The sequence below is a fragment of the Artemia sp. Qi Xiang Cuo genome, chromosome 1 (genome assembly GCF_049724085.1).
Source record: "Artemia sp. Qi Xiang Cuo chromosome 1, ASM4972408v1, whole genome shotgun sequence".
NCBI classification, from domain to species: Eukaryota; Metazoa; Arthropoda; class Branchiopoda; order Anostraca; family Artemiidae; genus Artemia; species Artemia sp. Qi Xiang Cuo.
The window spans coordinates 23,057,818-23,072,914 of record NC_142794.1 but is presented as its reverse complement, the minus strand read 5'-3'; positions in this window follow the sequence as shown (position 1 = coordinate 23,072,914).

Sequence of the window (15,097 nt, the reverse complement as noted above, 5' to 3'; positions counted from 1 at the left end):
AAGGAGCGACATTAAAACTTAAAAACGAAAAGAAATTATTCCTTATATGAAAAGGACTGCCCCCTCCTCAACGCCTCGCTCTTTACGCTAAATTTTGACTCTGTCTCAACTTGATTTTTAAAAACAATAAAAAACTTTAGCGTAAAGCGCGAGGCGTTGAGGAAGGGACAGCCCCTTTCATATACGGAATAGTTTCTGTTCGTTTTAAGTTTTAATGTCGCTCCTTACTTTCAGTTAATTTTTTTTTTTATTTAATTATTCAACAGAGTTAAGATGCGGTGTAATAAAATGACATGACACTAACCAGTAAAGTAAGTGCAGTGGTGTATTATAAACGACCATAACGTATGTGCTAGTCGATTCCTACTACCCTTTTTTTAGATGAGAGCGAGGCCGAACCTCAGTCGACACTTGTTAAGATCCTTCGTGGATATTTTGATTGCTTCTTATTACTTAAATCCATATAAGCCACATTCACTCTTTGTTCTTAGGAAGTCACCTATGCCAGATTTCATGAATTCTTACCTTTCACATGATATAATACTTTCAATATATTGTGCTTTGTATGTTTCCATATTTGTCGTATTGTTCCTCGGTGTGGGGAAAGCTAACAAATCTCTTTAGTCTACTCTGAAGAGCCTAATTAAAGCCACACTTCATCTTTCTTGATTTCATCCTTCAGCTTACTTTTACGCAGATATAGGTCTATTGAGTATTTAATTCATAACAAAATTAAAAAGTATTTAATTCAGTTACAAAATAATCCTTTAGATATAGAAAGTATAATTAATAATTCAGTTGGAAGTAGAAATAGGAATTATAATGATCCTAAATCGGTTATTGAAAGTAAATATGTTTCCCAATTAAGTGGTTCTGCCTCTTCTAAACAAGATGGTATTTTCTCTGTGTTTCACCTAAACATTCAGGGACTTTGTTCCTCTTTTGATGAGCTGAAACGGATCGTCAGTGATGGAACTCCGGATGTTATTGGATTGTGTGAAACTTTCCTGGATTCAAAAAAGGATATGCTTTTAGATATCCAAAGATTTAGGATGGAGAGGATGAATCGGAAACGGATGGCGAAAGGTGGTCTTGCCCTGTATATTGCCGATCATCTTGTATATAATTTCCGAAGTGATTTGAGTAGAAATGAGGAAGGAATCTTTGAATCCCTTTTTATTGAGATTAAGTCAGGTTGTAAGAATTTAGATGTCGGTTTGGTTTACAGATCCCCTAGTGGATCTATTCCTTCGTTTATGAAAATTCTAGAAGAGGTTTTGGATTTAGTCCAAAAGTATCCTTGCGAACTAATCCTTATGGGGGATTTCAACCTTAACCTGCTGGATCAAAATTCTGCTTCGGCTGCAGATTTTTTGTCAATGATGCTTTCTGCGGGAACTCTACCTTCAGTTTGTATACCAACCCGGGTTACTGAGATACATGCATCACTTATTGATAATATTTTTTCGTCACTAGATGTCTTAGATAATTCGGTGATGATTAGTTATATTTCTGATCATTTCCCTGCTATTTCACGATATAGGACTGCTAATCGATTGCAGCGTAAAGTTTCGCCATCTAATCTCCCATTTTTTCGTTTTGGTGTCAGTGAGATCAGTCTACTTAAGTCTCGTTTGACTGATCAGTCATGGGATAGTTTGGATTCTGAATCGGATTTTAACCGCTCTTTTGATTTCTTTTATGATTCAGTAAAAGAAGGTATCCTAGAAGTTTGCCACCAGAATCCAAAGCCTCATACCTCGAAAAGGATAGTACTGCTAAATCCGTGGATGACTCTAGGTCTCCATAAAAGCTGGAAAAGGAAAAATTATCTGTGGAAACTATACAAGACTTCGTCATCTGCTTCTCATCATCAGCGGTTCAAGGCCTATAGGAATTTATTTAATTCTCTGTGTCGGAAGGCCAAGTCTCAGTATTATCACAGGAAATTTTCTGAGTGTGGAAAGGATGTTGAGAAGACATGGAAAATTATTAATTCTGTACTTAAACCTACTCCCCCTCCGCCTTCAGTTCCAACACCGCTGATTGTTGACGGTAAATTTGTCCATGGTGATTAAAATGTTCAGCTAGAGCTTACTTCTTATTTTGCTAATATAGGAAAAACGACTGCTTCGTCTGTGAGCTCTACAACTCCTCGTTGCGATTTCAGAGCCTATCTTGGACCCCCATGTTTAAAGTCAGTGGTCTTGAACCCTGTTTCTGAGTTTGAGGTAGCTCGGATCGTAAATGCACTTAAAGGTTCATCGTCTTCAGGGCCAGACAGAATTCCTACAAGGGTTATCCGTGCCGTTCTTCCTGCTATTCTGTCACCATTGACTAAGCTTATCAATCTGTCTTTCGTGAATGGAATTTTCCCTGAATCACTCAAGTGAGATAAGGTTATAGTGCTGTATAAAGGTGGGTCCCGGAGTGATCCTGCTAATTATAGGCCAATTTCTCTTCTATCTGTTTTCAGCAAAATTTTTGAGAAGGCTATGCTATCCAGGCTTCTTAGTTTTCTGGATGTCAAAATTTTTTTCCATGATTTCCAGTTTGGATTCCGAGCGAATCACTCTACAGAGCATGCTTGCGCATCTCTCTTGAATTTCATTTATTCGGCAATAGATTTTGGTCTTATCCCGGCAGCTTTATCTTTGGATGTTCGTAAAGCTTTTGATTCTTTGACTCATCAGATCCTTCTTTGGAAATTATCGCATATTGGTATAAGATCAAATGTTTACTCTTGGTTTGAATCATATCTTTCTGGTAGACTTATTTCAATTCATCCGCTTTTCCGGAGCCCTTCTGAAGTAGAATATGGTGTCCCCCAGGGATCTGTTCTTGGCCCCGTTTTATTTCTGATTTATGTCAATGATCTGATTTCAGCAGTCAAGAACTCCAGTCCTCTAGTATGCTGCAATCTGTGTCATCCGGATGTTCCTTCGTGTCCCAATGCTACTTCTAATGAAGATTGCCTCGTTGCTTTTGCTGACGACAGCACTTTTGGGACTCTAGGGAGGACGGAATGTGATGTCAGGTCTAATCTGGTGGCAATATTTGAGAGAGCAGTTTCATGGTTTGAAGCGAATTACTTGTCCTTGAATGTTACCAAGTCACATTTTCCTGTTTTTTCTCGAATTGATGTAGCTTTCCCTCAACTGACACAGCTTCAGGTGTCACAAGGCTCTTTGTGTAGACCAAAGAGTCGGTTGATCCGGTTTCTTGGTATCCTGCTCGATGAGAACCTTTCGTTTAGACACCATATAGCCATGATTACGGTTAAGGTCTCACGGAGTTTGGGTGTCATTCGAAAACTCAAACACACCTTTCCTGGATCTATTCTGAAGCTTCTTTTTTCTGCCTTGTCCAGTCATATGTCTCTTATTGCCCCATAGTATGGATGTCTACTTTTCCTTCTACACTGCGGTCGTTTTTTGTCATGTATGATAAAACACGGTGTCTGATTATTGACACCAACCCTTCTTCACCAAGACCGCTTCTAAATCTACAGTCTATCTACATTCTTTCTTGTGCTTCTTTTTTTTTTCATCAGCTTCATGGCAATCTTCCAAAATCTCTTCAAAAAACTCCTCAGTTTATTTCTGATTCACCTCCATATAACCTTCGTTCGTCACATAATATCTGCATTCATCCTACTCCCACTGTGCGGTGAGATTTCAATCCCCTCATCGCTTGTCATCAGGTTTGGAACTCCCTGCCTTCTTCAGTACAGAAATGCCACTCGTTTGGCACTTTCAAGAGGATTCTTAAGGACCATTTATTTAATAATAAAACTGAATAATTTAATTTTTTTTTTTTTTTTTTTTTTTTTTTTGAGTTGATGTCCCCTGAATGTTTAGTTCTGTTTTATGGTGGTCTTGTCTGCGCTATGAGTCCCAGGCCTCAGGTATGACTATCAATATTTATTGCTGAAATTTGTATAGTTCACTAAGGAGTAGCATTCATGAAGACGGGTTAGATTTTATTGCTTTCGCACCATTACAGGCTTATATTAAAAATTTTTTTTTTTTTTTTTTTTGAGTCTATTTAATATAATTAATTAATTTAGTTTATTTATTCTAATTTTTTATATAGTTTCCATTTTATCTATATTTTCTTTTCTTCTCCTTCATATGTGAGTAGGTGATCATTTTAAATTTTCTTTTGTTTTTTTTATCTCTGTGTTTGTAATTCATATGTCTTCCCTCTTTGTACAGGCCAATGAGCCTTTGAGGGATTAATAAAATTTAATACTGTATGTGTATTTATTGAAGAATAAAACTTATCTTATCTTATCTTACCTTATAAATAAACCCTAAATTTCATATCCAGCATATCACCGAAATCTACCACCATTCATTTATTTCGTTTTCGTTCACGCTAACTTTGACACGAAAGTGCTCTTCATTGCTGCGTTATTCTTCCCGGCAGTTGACTTTGACGTTTGTCGATGGCTATGTGAAATTTTCCCATTTTTCAATCGATTCTGTTTTGATAATCTATCACGATTGATATATCCCCTTTCTTCTTTTAAAAATGTATTAAGGACTCCTTTTAACTTTTGAACTTATCATCATTTATGAGATGTTTTTCTTATGTTGAGCTGGACTCTTCTTTTTTCTCTCCCTTTTCTGTTTTTTTTTCATTTTTTTTATTTCAGTTGTTATTTTACTGTATTCTAGTGTATATTCTCTGTTTTCTGTTGTTGTTTTTTTCTGCATTGTTTATTCTAACTGAGGTGTAAACATCAAGCTTTCGGATTATGCCTGACGGATGACAAAAGCTTGGAATACTGATAGGCTTGGTGAATGAAATTTTCTGGGATGAATTTACGGCCCAAATCAATCCCAGAATCCTTTTAGGTAACTTAACCTATATTAAAAGAAGCACTCTATGTCCTGATTCAAAATGTAAAGCCACATTTAAAGATTTTGTAATTAGCCCTCGTTTTGATCAAAAACCGAAATGTTTGATTTAATGACTTGTTTCAGTCTTTTACTTTGACATATGTCCGCCTATATCAAAGACAATGTCTATCCAATGGAATTTTGTTTCTTGGAAAAAAGCGCTCCATCGTAATTGATGCCTCAGGCCACGCCCGCTGTAAAGTTGAAAAAAGTAACAGCTTGGAAAAGATTGTAAGAATTGAGACTCGGTTGCTAAGCTAGTTGTGAGCAACTAGCTAGTTGTTTAGACTATTTGATCAAGAACAGTGAACGCTTGGAGGAGCTTAGAGGAGCAAACACATTTTAATTAGAGGGCTCATAGGAGCAATCAACCAGCTAGAAAGGTAGATATTAGCTAATCTCTACCCATACTCTTGACGATTTTTAACTGTGCAAGAGTTTTCTATGGGCATGCCCGGTTTATCCCGTAGGCATGCCCCAAAAAAGGTTCAATCTTCACCAAGATTCAGCTCCATTAACTTCGGTGGCTCAGTCACGTCAAAACGAATGAGTCAGTTCTATCTCCCGAAAACCGTCTTTGAAGGCCAAATTTACAATTGTCGTTCTCGTGGTCGTCCCCCAAAGAGGTGAAGGAAAATTTTCCACCTCATCACCTTTCAGACCTTTTTCGCTAAGCAGAAACCATGACCCGTACAGAAGGCATTTCAACGCAATTATAAAGAAAAAGGCCCCAGGACGATCTTCAAAGGCGGATGGTCAAGTCATCCTTAAGATTTTTATCTAAAACCCTTGGGGAAAATTTAACTATTCTGGCTTCGTGTGGCTATATATTGCTCTAGGAGCCAAAACTGTATTCTTGACTCCCCAAACGAACTACTAAAATGGTAATTTAAACGGGGCATTAGGTGTTGCATATTCTATAATTTTGCTTCAAGGGACCTAAATGACCCATGCACATAAGCAAGGGGCTTTTGTCCCATGAATATCTCACATTTCATGGTCCTTGCTTTTCAAACAATCAAATAATTTACCCCCCTCCCCCGCGAAAAATTCTTGCGGACGCACATGGACTGACTATAGAGTTTTATTTACATTCTTGCGACTCCAGCAACTGTTGATTTTGCTGCTTTATTTAGCTTGAACACAAACTGTTTGTAAGAAGGCTTTGCTATTAAAAAAAAAAAGATTTACAAGAATGAGATTTTGCCATTTACCCAGTCTCTATTTTAAGCATATTTTTTGTTTTATTTCTAGCTTTAATATATTTTAAATTTCAGAGTTTACTAATTATACATTATATATCAAAGCTACTTTAGTAATCAGTTTTAATTTAAAATTCTAGAACCGCCAATAAATCAGTTCGTGGCAAAGATAACGAACAGTAAAAAAAAAAAAAAAAAAAAAACACGTATGCTGTAGTATTTGACACTCTAAAAACACAACTGTAATAACGATAAATATTTCATAAGCATTTCCTTTTCATGGTGATTTCAAGCATGTGAAAATCTATAACTTAAAATTACCAAAAAATGTACGAGCCTGAAAAAAAGCGTAAAAATTTGCGAGCATGAAAAAATGGGAAAAATATAAAATTGGGTGCTCATGTGCTAAAATCGAAACTGGTAAGAATGAGAATCTAGAAGTTTTGAGGTTTTTCCTAAATTTAAAACGAAAAACAACAATATCCAAAAAACACATAAAATTGAAACTAATTCTTCTACTCGTGTATCTTAGGAAAGTTAAAATCTTTGAGCCTAAAAATAAAAGTGTTTGCAGTACGGAATAGAAAGTCGTTTTCGAATAGTTGCAAAATTTGCCATGACCGATCTGTGCTTCCATTTTAAGTATTTGAAATATCATTTTTCCTAACAGCAGAACAAAAAATTACTTTTATTTTTTGCTGCATTTGAAAGAAAAATTTTCGTTTAAATCTTTCTAGCATTTCTTTTCTCTCTTTATTCTTTAGCAAATATCTTGACAGATTTGAGGAAAAGGGTGAACGGAACCGGTGAGTCAAAAGAAATGAGAACGATCTTTAACTAAAATTAAATAAAAAAAAACAAGTTTTTTTTAACTGAAAGTAAGGAACGACGTTAAAACTTAAAACGAACAGAGATTATTCCGTACGTGAAAGGGGCTGTCCTCTCCTCAACGCCTCGCTCTTTACGCTAAAATTGTTTATTTTTTGAAAAAAATAGAGTTGTGATAAAGTCTAACTCTAACATAAAGAGCTTTAACTTTTAGGATGAAACTTATATATTTGAAATCAGCATTATAATCTGATTCTTCTGATGTATCTATTGGTATCAAAATTCCATTTTTTAGAGTTTCGGTTACTATTGAGCCGGGTCGCTCCTTACTTACAGTTCGTTACCACGAACTGTTTGAGAAGAATGATAAGCTCATGCGGCTACTTGTGTTGGACAAGTGCCATATGGGTAAATAGGTATTTCATTTCCTAAGAATTTGACAACAGAAAAAAAGTGCATTTGAAAATCCTTGCTAATTGCCTTTGCATACATCTTAATTTATACGCGAAGCATTAGTAGTAACGAGTGACTTCTACTAAAACGGTCCAAATGGCCAGACGCCTTATGTTTTTTTCTAAAAGTTTTTGAGTTTTTTTTAAATACAATGAAAAAGTTTTCAAATCAAAAGTTTTGAGTTTTTTTTTAAATATAATATATCATTATATGCTATATACCATCAGACTCACCAGCAGATAAAAAATCATGCGGAAGGGACCTGACACAGATTTTTAACTAGCTCATCTGGCATTTGAATATTTCACTCCTAACTTTAACTTCATGAAAAAGTCTGACAAAATTTGAAAGTGGGCAAATTCGCATTTATATTTTAACTGCTCAAACTTGTTCCAAGACAACTACAACTGGCAACATCCAATTGTTTGCAACTGGCATCTAACCAGCCATTGTCGGCAAAAACGAACAACAAATTACGCAGTTCTTTAAAGATTATATTAAAAAAAACAAGTTTAATTTCAAATGAAAGTAAAGAGTGAAATTGAAACTTTAAACATACAGAAATTATTCCGTATTTTAGAAGACTGCCTTTACTCAACTGGCAACTATTCATGGTAAATACTTAAATAAATAAAAATTATACAGTATATGAGAGGGGCTACACTCTCTCTAATACCCCCATTTTTACTCTGAAGGTTGACTTTTTTCTCTCAATACTTTAAGCAAGACGGCTTAAACAAAGGCAATTGGAATGAAATAAAAATAATTTTGATAGTGCCTTAAGAATGAAAGAGTTTTTTTTATGCAAATATTCTATAAACAAATAAAAATTTATTCATTTTTTTAAGAAAATCGATAAATAAGACACATGCTCATATATGCTCTCAGGAAAGCATTATAAAACTTAAGCGTAAGTAAAGGAAGGTTGCGAGAAGAAAGAACTCATATATGGAATAATTCCAATGCAGTTAAGCATTACTGAAACCTCACCGTAAAGATTGGAGGATGGAGGGGGAGGCAGTCCCCCTCGTAAGTGGTACAATTCGTGATAGTTTTATAATTCAATGTTGCTGTTTCCTTTCAATATTTTTTATATGTTCAATTTCTTTACTTCCGCATTAAAAATGGGAGACAAGCTTTCACAGTAAGGGTTTAACACTAAGATTTAACTTTTGCTTAAAAATCCTATAAAATAAAAGTCATCCCGGAAAAAGAAATCCCCTGAACAATTTTTTAACAAGGCCCTGAAATACCAAAATAGTTTTTAAAGAGGTAAAATTTACAACTTAGGGAAGGATCCACTGGGAAAATCATGCTCCTGAGAAAAATTTACTTTTTAACCCATACCAAAAACATTTATAGAATATTGGGGAACCCATTCTTCCAGATGCCCAAATTCCCTTTCAACATTGATGGGAAGGACCTTTCCTAGCCAAAGAATTCCCTCTCATAGGTTTGTGCACTCTTTCCCAAAACCTGTAGCGTTACTGTGATTTTTGATAGCCCTACATTTTTTGTGGTTTGGGGACGAATATGGAATCCTATGGCAACTTGACCAGTGAAAGCAAGAGGAAATTCATGCAGGTTTTTGACAATTAAAAGCTGGTTAGCTTGCGCGATATCGTTTTGCCTATTCAGGCTAAAATTTATGTTTTGCAGCACACTATTGTAGAGATTGACATTTTGATCTGGTAAAATTTGAAACTTGTAGGCTATATGAATTGCGATTAATTCTAACAAATTGTCAATTTCAAATTTTTTTCGATGGCATTTCTTAATAAAAGAAAAAAGCATTATTTTTGGTACAATACGACAGATATCGATACTTTTTTTGCAGCATGATCGCTTTTTCTGCTTAAAAAGGAGAACAAAACTTTTAATCCCTGTTTGAATGAGCCCTTTTCTGATATACTTCGACCGTTACTTAGATACGGTCACCTCTGGAAAAAGAAAAAAAAACAAACAAGCAAAAACACACACCTGTTATAAATTTTCTTTTAGGAAAAATATGAAAATTTCGTGTTTTTGTACATAAGAGCTTGAAACCTGTCCAATGGAGCTGTTGAACATGCTGATTAAGATACTGCAATTTTTGTCCAGCACTAAACCGCATTTACGGGGGACTCCCCTCTTCTTCGCAATTTTTCACAACCATGAAGGGTTCAGCCATCCTTATTCAGTTATACTAAATATATTTTAAGGACAACCTCGTCCTTATGATTAAATTTGAACAATAAATTTCTTTTCAAATGAAAGCGAAGAGTAGGCCTAATATTTAAACTTAAAATTAAAAAAGAATTATTTTAGCTATGAGGTACAAGTCGACTCATTAATATTATTTTTGCTATCTTCCTGGAAGCATTCTAAAGCATATATCAGTAAAGCCGGTTTTCAATCGCACCAGTAAAGCACCAGCTATTTTGTAAACTAGTAAAGGAACCATTGCCATTACACCGGTAATTGCACCAGAAGCACTGGTAAAGCCAGTTGGTAACCGTTTGATTCACTGATTACCTTTCAGAACATTTGAACCAAAAATATTACTGCTAAATTAACAGATAAGACCTCCAATTCTCCAAGACAAGACCTACAATTCTCCAAGAAGTTTAGGAAAAATAAATAAAAACAAAACAATACAAATTACTTTTGTTTTAGACAAATTCTTGGTGCATTGAAAAACAGTCAATATTAACGCAAAGAATGAAGAATCGAGAGGGCGCAGTCCATTTCATATACCTCTAAAATCTTTACAGCATGTGTTTCTAGATTTTTGTAATTCTCCCCCCCCCCTCTGAGAATTTCCTTCTAAAAAAGTTTCCCCAGAAAATTTTCCCGTGGAAAATTCCCCCACACGGAAATTTGAGCAGCCAAAGAAGAAGTTAGGTAAATAAAAACTTACTGTTTGAGACAAAGTCAGTCAGTTGACTACCCAAAACAATCTGTAGGCACTTTCTTGGGAACAAAACCTAGCAGATCCTCCTCCGTCTTTCAGAGCACCGTCGTTTCAGAACAATACTGGACCACTGTCATCACTGTAGCTTCCAATATTCGAATCTTGGTTGGAAAACCCATATTCCTAATCTTCCAAACTTTTTTCAACTTTGAAATAACACCCTAGGCCTTGGCTTTTCTACTTTTAATATCTTCACCCCACTCACCGTCTTTGCTAATAATACTACCTAGATAGGTAAAGTTGTCCACTTGATCGATCTTCTTGTTACCCAATATCACCTTTTTTCACTTATTCCTAGTCTTAGTGACTTACTCTTCTTAAGATGAATTTTCTAACCTATTCTTGCACCCTGAACTCTCAAAACCTCCAAAACTTCGCGCATTTTGCTAAAATATTCGCATTATCTGGGATGTTTATAACATCATAATCTAATAATTTAAGTCTAGGCATAATCAAAGTCTAGGAAATTTTTACTTCCCCAATTGATTCCGTGTCCTTCACTTGCCTTTACTCTGCTACTTAGGACAATGCCCGTCAAAATTACCTGTATAAATTAGGATAAAACACATCCCTTGTAATTTAACTTCGCTAAAATTCCACTATCAGCTGAATCAAACGCTTGCTTATGATCTATAGCTACTACTACTACTTATAACAGCTCACTGCAGCACCAAGCCGGCTGAGGCCAACACAGCTACAAATACCCTTTGGTGGATCAGGCACTTCTGATTATAAATTTAAGCGTGAAAATTTCTAAAACGTCACACATTTTTCATTCTTTTTTATACCTTTTCCTTTAATTCTATCACGGTTAGCACATTCTTGAAATGTTCTGCCCATCTCTCTTTAACTCCTTAATTAACACTAACTTTGGTCTCGTTCCTATTTTTACTGGGACAAGACCAGAATTTCGCTTTTCAATTTATTAACATGCCAGTACAATATTTTAGTAATATGCCGTCTGGCTGCGTATCCCAGATATAGAGCAATTTTATCCATGGCCTCTACTTCACAACTCCTTAATTAATATTTTAATACTTTCTTCAATTTCTTAACATTCTTTTTGTTTCCATTTCATGTACAAATGTAACTTATTTCATACTTAAATATGATCTATGCGATCTATTTGGTGGGATCTGTGTGGTCATGTGATCTAAACTTCACGCTATTTTCATATGTCAAATAAAAAACTTTAGAAAAGAAAAGGTTTTGGAAAATCCTACCAATATTCCAAAATATAGGTAAAAAATATGATGTGGAATATCCTTTAGTATTGATTTTTATGGTTGTATTTCTCTCAATTCTTTTTGTTTTTTTCTTTTTGGGATTGGTGGCTGACTCCTCATAGCAGGATAAGATAAAGATTTAGATAGGGAGAGAATAAGATAAGTAGAGAATAATTTTGGCAATATGAAAATAGTTGCAACTGTGGAAGGGGTGCCTTATGATGAAAGTAGACGTAGATACAGGAGGGACTAAAAAGTACGAATAATTACTTCCACATAGACTTGGCCTGGCACCACCATCTATAGTACATGACACTAGTTCATGCTTTGTAATCGAGGACGTCTAAACTAGGTGTACTTTCAGAAGGATTTCTGTCTGAATTACCATCAAGGTTTTTTTTTAATATAATTTAAATGAAACGGAGTCAAACTACAAGTCAGAACCAAGCAAATTTAAATGGACAGAAGTCCTTGTTTCAAATAAGCAAGCAAGTTATTTTATTTAACATTTATCTCACCCCGCTATTATAAGTCAATTCCAGACAAGAAAAAAGTATTAAAAGAAATAAGAGTATGAATAAGTTCAGTACTTTTGCACTAATTGGTACACAGCGCTATAGACTGTCCAAGAAATGCAGTCATGGAGACCCGTAAAGCGGGTAATTGCTATCTAAATTGATCGCAATGCGTGGTTTCTGATTGAATTTACAATATTTAAACTGTTGTTTTTTGGGGTTTAGGGGGGTGCCGAGAAGGTACAAAGGTTAGGTTACGTTACGTATTTAATATATGCTATGTTTTTTGTACCTATATTTTGGAATATAGGTAAAATATTTCAAAGCTCCTTCTTTTCTTCATATTTTTATCTATCAGAAATCTTCTTTGACTGTTAAAATTTATATGGGGAGGAATTTTCAAGTGCTAATAGTCTGCGGGGGGAGGCAATTTTCCATATTGGACGAGTTTTTCAGTGATATTTTTGGCGATTTGTTATTCTGACTGAGGGGGGGGGTTGTGGTAGATGGATTTTTTTTTTGGGGGGGGGGGCTTTACGCGTGGGGGAATGCTCTAGGGGATCAGCTGGACACCACAAGGGCTCTCTGCTATTCAAAATTTTATCGTGTAGTTTTTTTCCAAATTGCTTTGCCTTTTGGCGTGTTTTCTCCTTTGTCTGGAAACCAAGTAAATTTTCTTGGGCTTGTAATTTTTTTACGGGTAAATTTAACCTTACTGAATTTATGTACTGGGAATCACCATGAAAAGTCGATTCTCGCCATGCATATTCTGTTGTCAAAACTCCTTTTTTTAGAGTTTTGGCTACTATTAGCACGAGTCACTCCCTGTTTATAATTTGCTATCAACAACTGTTAAGCGAATTGTCTAAAATATTACGTGATAGCCGAAGGTCAATGCTCCAACTTTAATGGCTAAATGGAAAAGGGGGGGGGGAGTTTTATCATTTGTTCCAAATTTAAACACACTGATTCTCTTTGTTTGATGCCAAAACCTTCATTTACGTCAGTCTTTATAGCAGAGACTCACTATCTGGATTTGGGGAAACAAATCATTTACCTTTCACACATTCTAAGGTCTTTTAGCTAGATTCGGTAGTTGACTCAGAACGGTTCCACTCTGCATTTCTACTACATTCTTGTTCTATTTCTTACATACTTGAACAATTGGGAGCAGCACTTGTTATTCAACATCATGCGCTGATACTCTGCATTTCTAGTACATTCTTGTTCTATTTCTTACATACTTGAACAATTGGGAGCAGCACTTGTTATTCAACATCATGCGCTGATACTCTGCATTTCTTGTACATTCTTGTTCTATTTCTTACATACTTGAACAATTGGGAGCAGCACTTGTTATTCAACATCATTCGCTGATACTCTGCATTTCTAGTACATTCTTGTTCTATTTCTTACATACTTGAACAGTTGGGAGCAGCACTTGTTATTCAACATCATTCGCTGGATACTTCACCAGTGTCAAGGATATACAATTGTGTAAATGACCCTTGATAATCAGTAGACACTTGAAGAAAATGTGTTTTGCAATATATTTGAAAATCCATTCTAAAGCAGTAAGTTCCATAAAGGGGAAGATGCACTAGGCTGGCTCCCATTGACGAGAATGCATGTATACTATCAATTGATCATATGTTCACATGAAAAATTCGGAAATGGTTACATTGAGATGTCATCAAATCTTGTAAAAAAAAAAATATACAGGAATTGAATCTACTTTAGCCTTGACTGTGTTAAAACAGGAGGGAATTTATTGTAAGACGGCTGTTCTGTTTAAAAGTGTTTTGCTTGGGAAAACACGGCAGCTTTTAAGCTATGACTCATATTTCGTAGACAGCTGCTCACCCTTCATGCATTATGTTGTTGAACTGGAGAAATCTCTTCTCTTCGCTTATACTTTTCGGTGTTTATCCGCACATCCTGCTTGCTTGAGTTTTCTTTCTTCAGCTTCACATATATCTAAGTTATTATCTATAACAAGTGAGGGTGTATCTCCTAAAGACATCTTTACTTTTAGGTAAGATACAGAGTCTCACTATTCCCCTCTTGCAAATTATTAGAACTCTTGTCATCCTGAAAAACAATTTTTATTTTCATTTCACATTTTTTAGAAATTTGCAGATTGTTGTTTCCTTATTTCTGCAAAAAATTCCCATCTTTAGTTCCAATAATTTTGCAGCTTTCTTTGGACAAAGAGTTGTGAATGCCTCATTTTACGTCAATCTAATATATGGGTATATTATATACCTATCTATTAGATTGACGTAAAATTGACCAAAAAGAGAAAGAAAGAGAGAGTGAGAGACATGTATAATACATGTCTGTCACTCTCTCTATCTTTCTCTTTTTGGTTATAGACACTCTTCATATTTCAGACCTTCAATTAAACCTACAATCCCATTTCTGCTTCCAAAGCAGTTCATCAAGGAGCTTTTGTGTCTCCCAGAATATTTAACTGTGTATTAGCTCAATGCCTATTCAATTTTAATTAGTTCAGTGCCTCTGGTATCTGACAGTCTCAATGTTTTATGGTTAGACCCTTAGACCCTGGTTCCTCCAGTCCCTCCGAAGGCCCACAGGGTGTTGGTGAGTAGCCTCCAATCTTCCCTCATGTGAGCCACTGTGCATATGTCTTCCCATTCTGGGGTGAGACTCTTCTTGAGAGTTCTTCTGTCACGTTCATAGGTCCTACGGAGCGTGTTGTTTGGTCTTCCTCGGCGACGGGTACCTTCCGGTTACCAGTGGAGGAGCACTTTTGGAAGTCTGTGATGTGGCATAAGGAGGATGTTTCCAAGATATCGCTATCTACGTTGTCGCACAACGGTTGTGATATCTAGCTGACCTGTGCGCGTATGGATCTCGTCGTTGCTGACACGGTCTCTCCAACTGATTCTAAGGAATTGGCGAAGACCGTTATTCTCGAATAAGGTAAGGCTTTCTCCTGCTCCGCAGTTAGCTTAATGCATTCCATAGCTTAACTCAGGACAGACAGTAC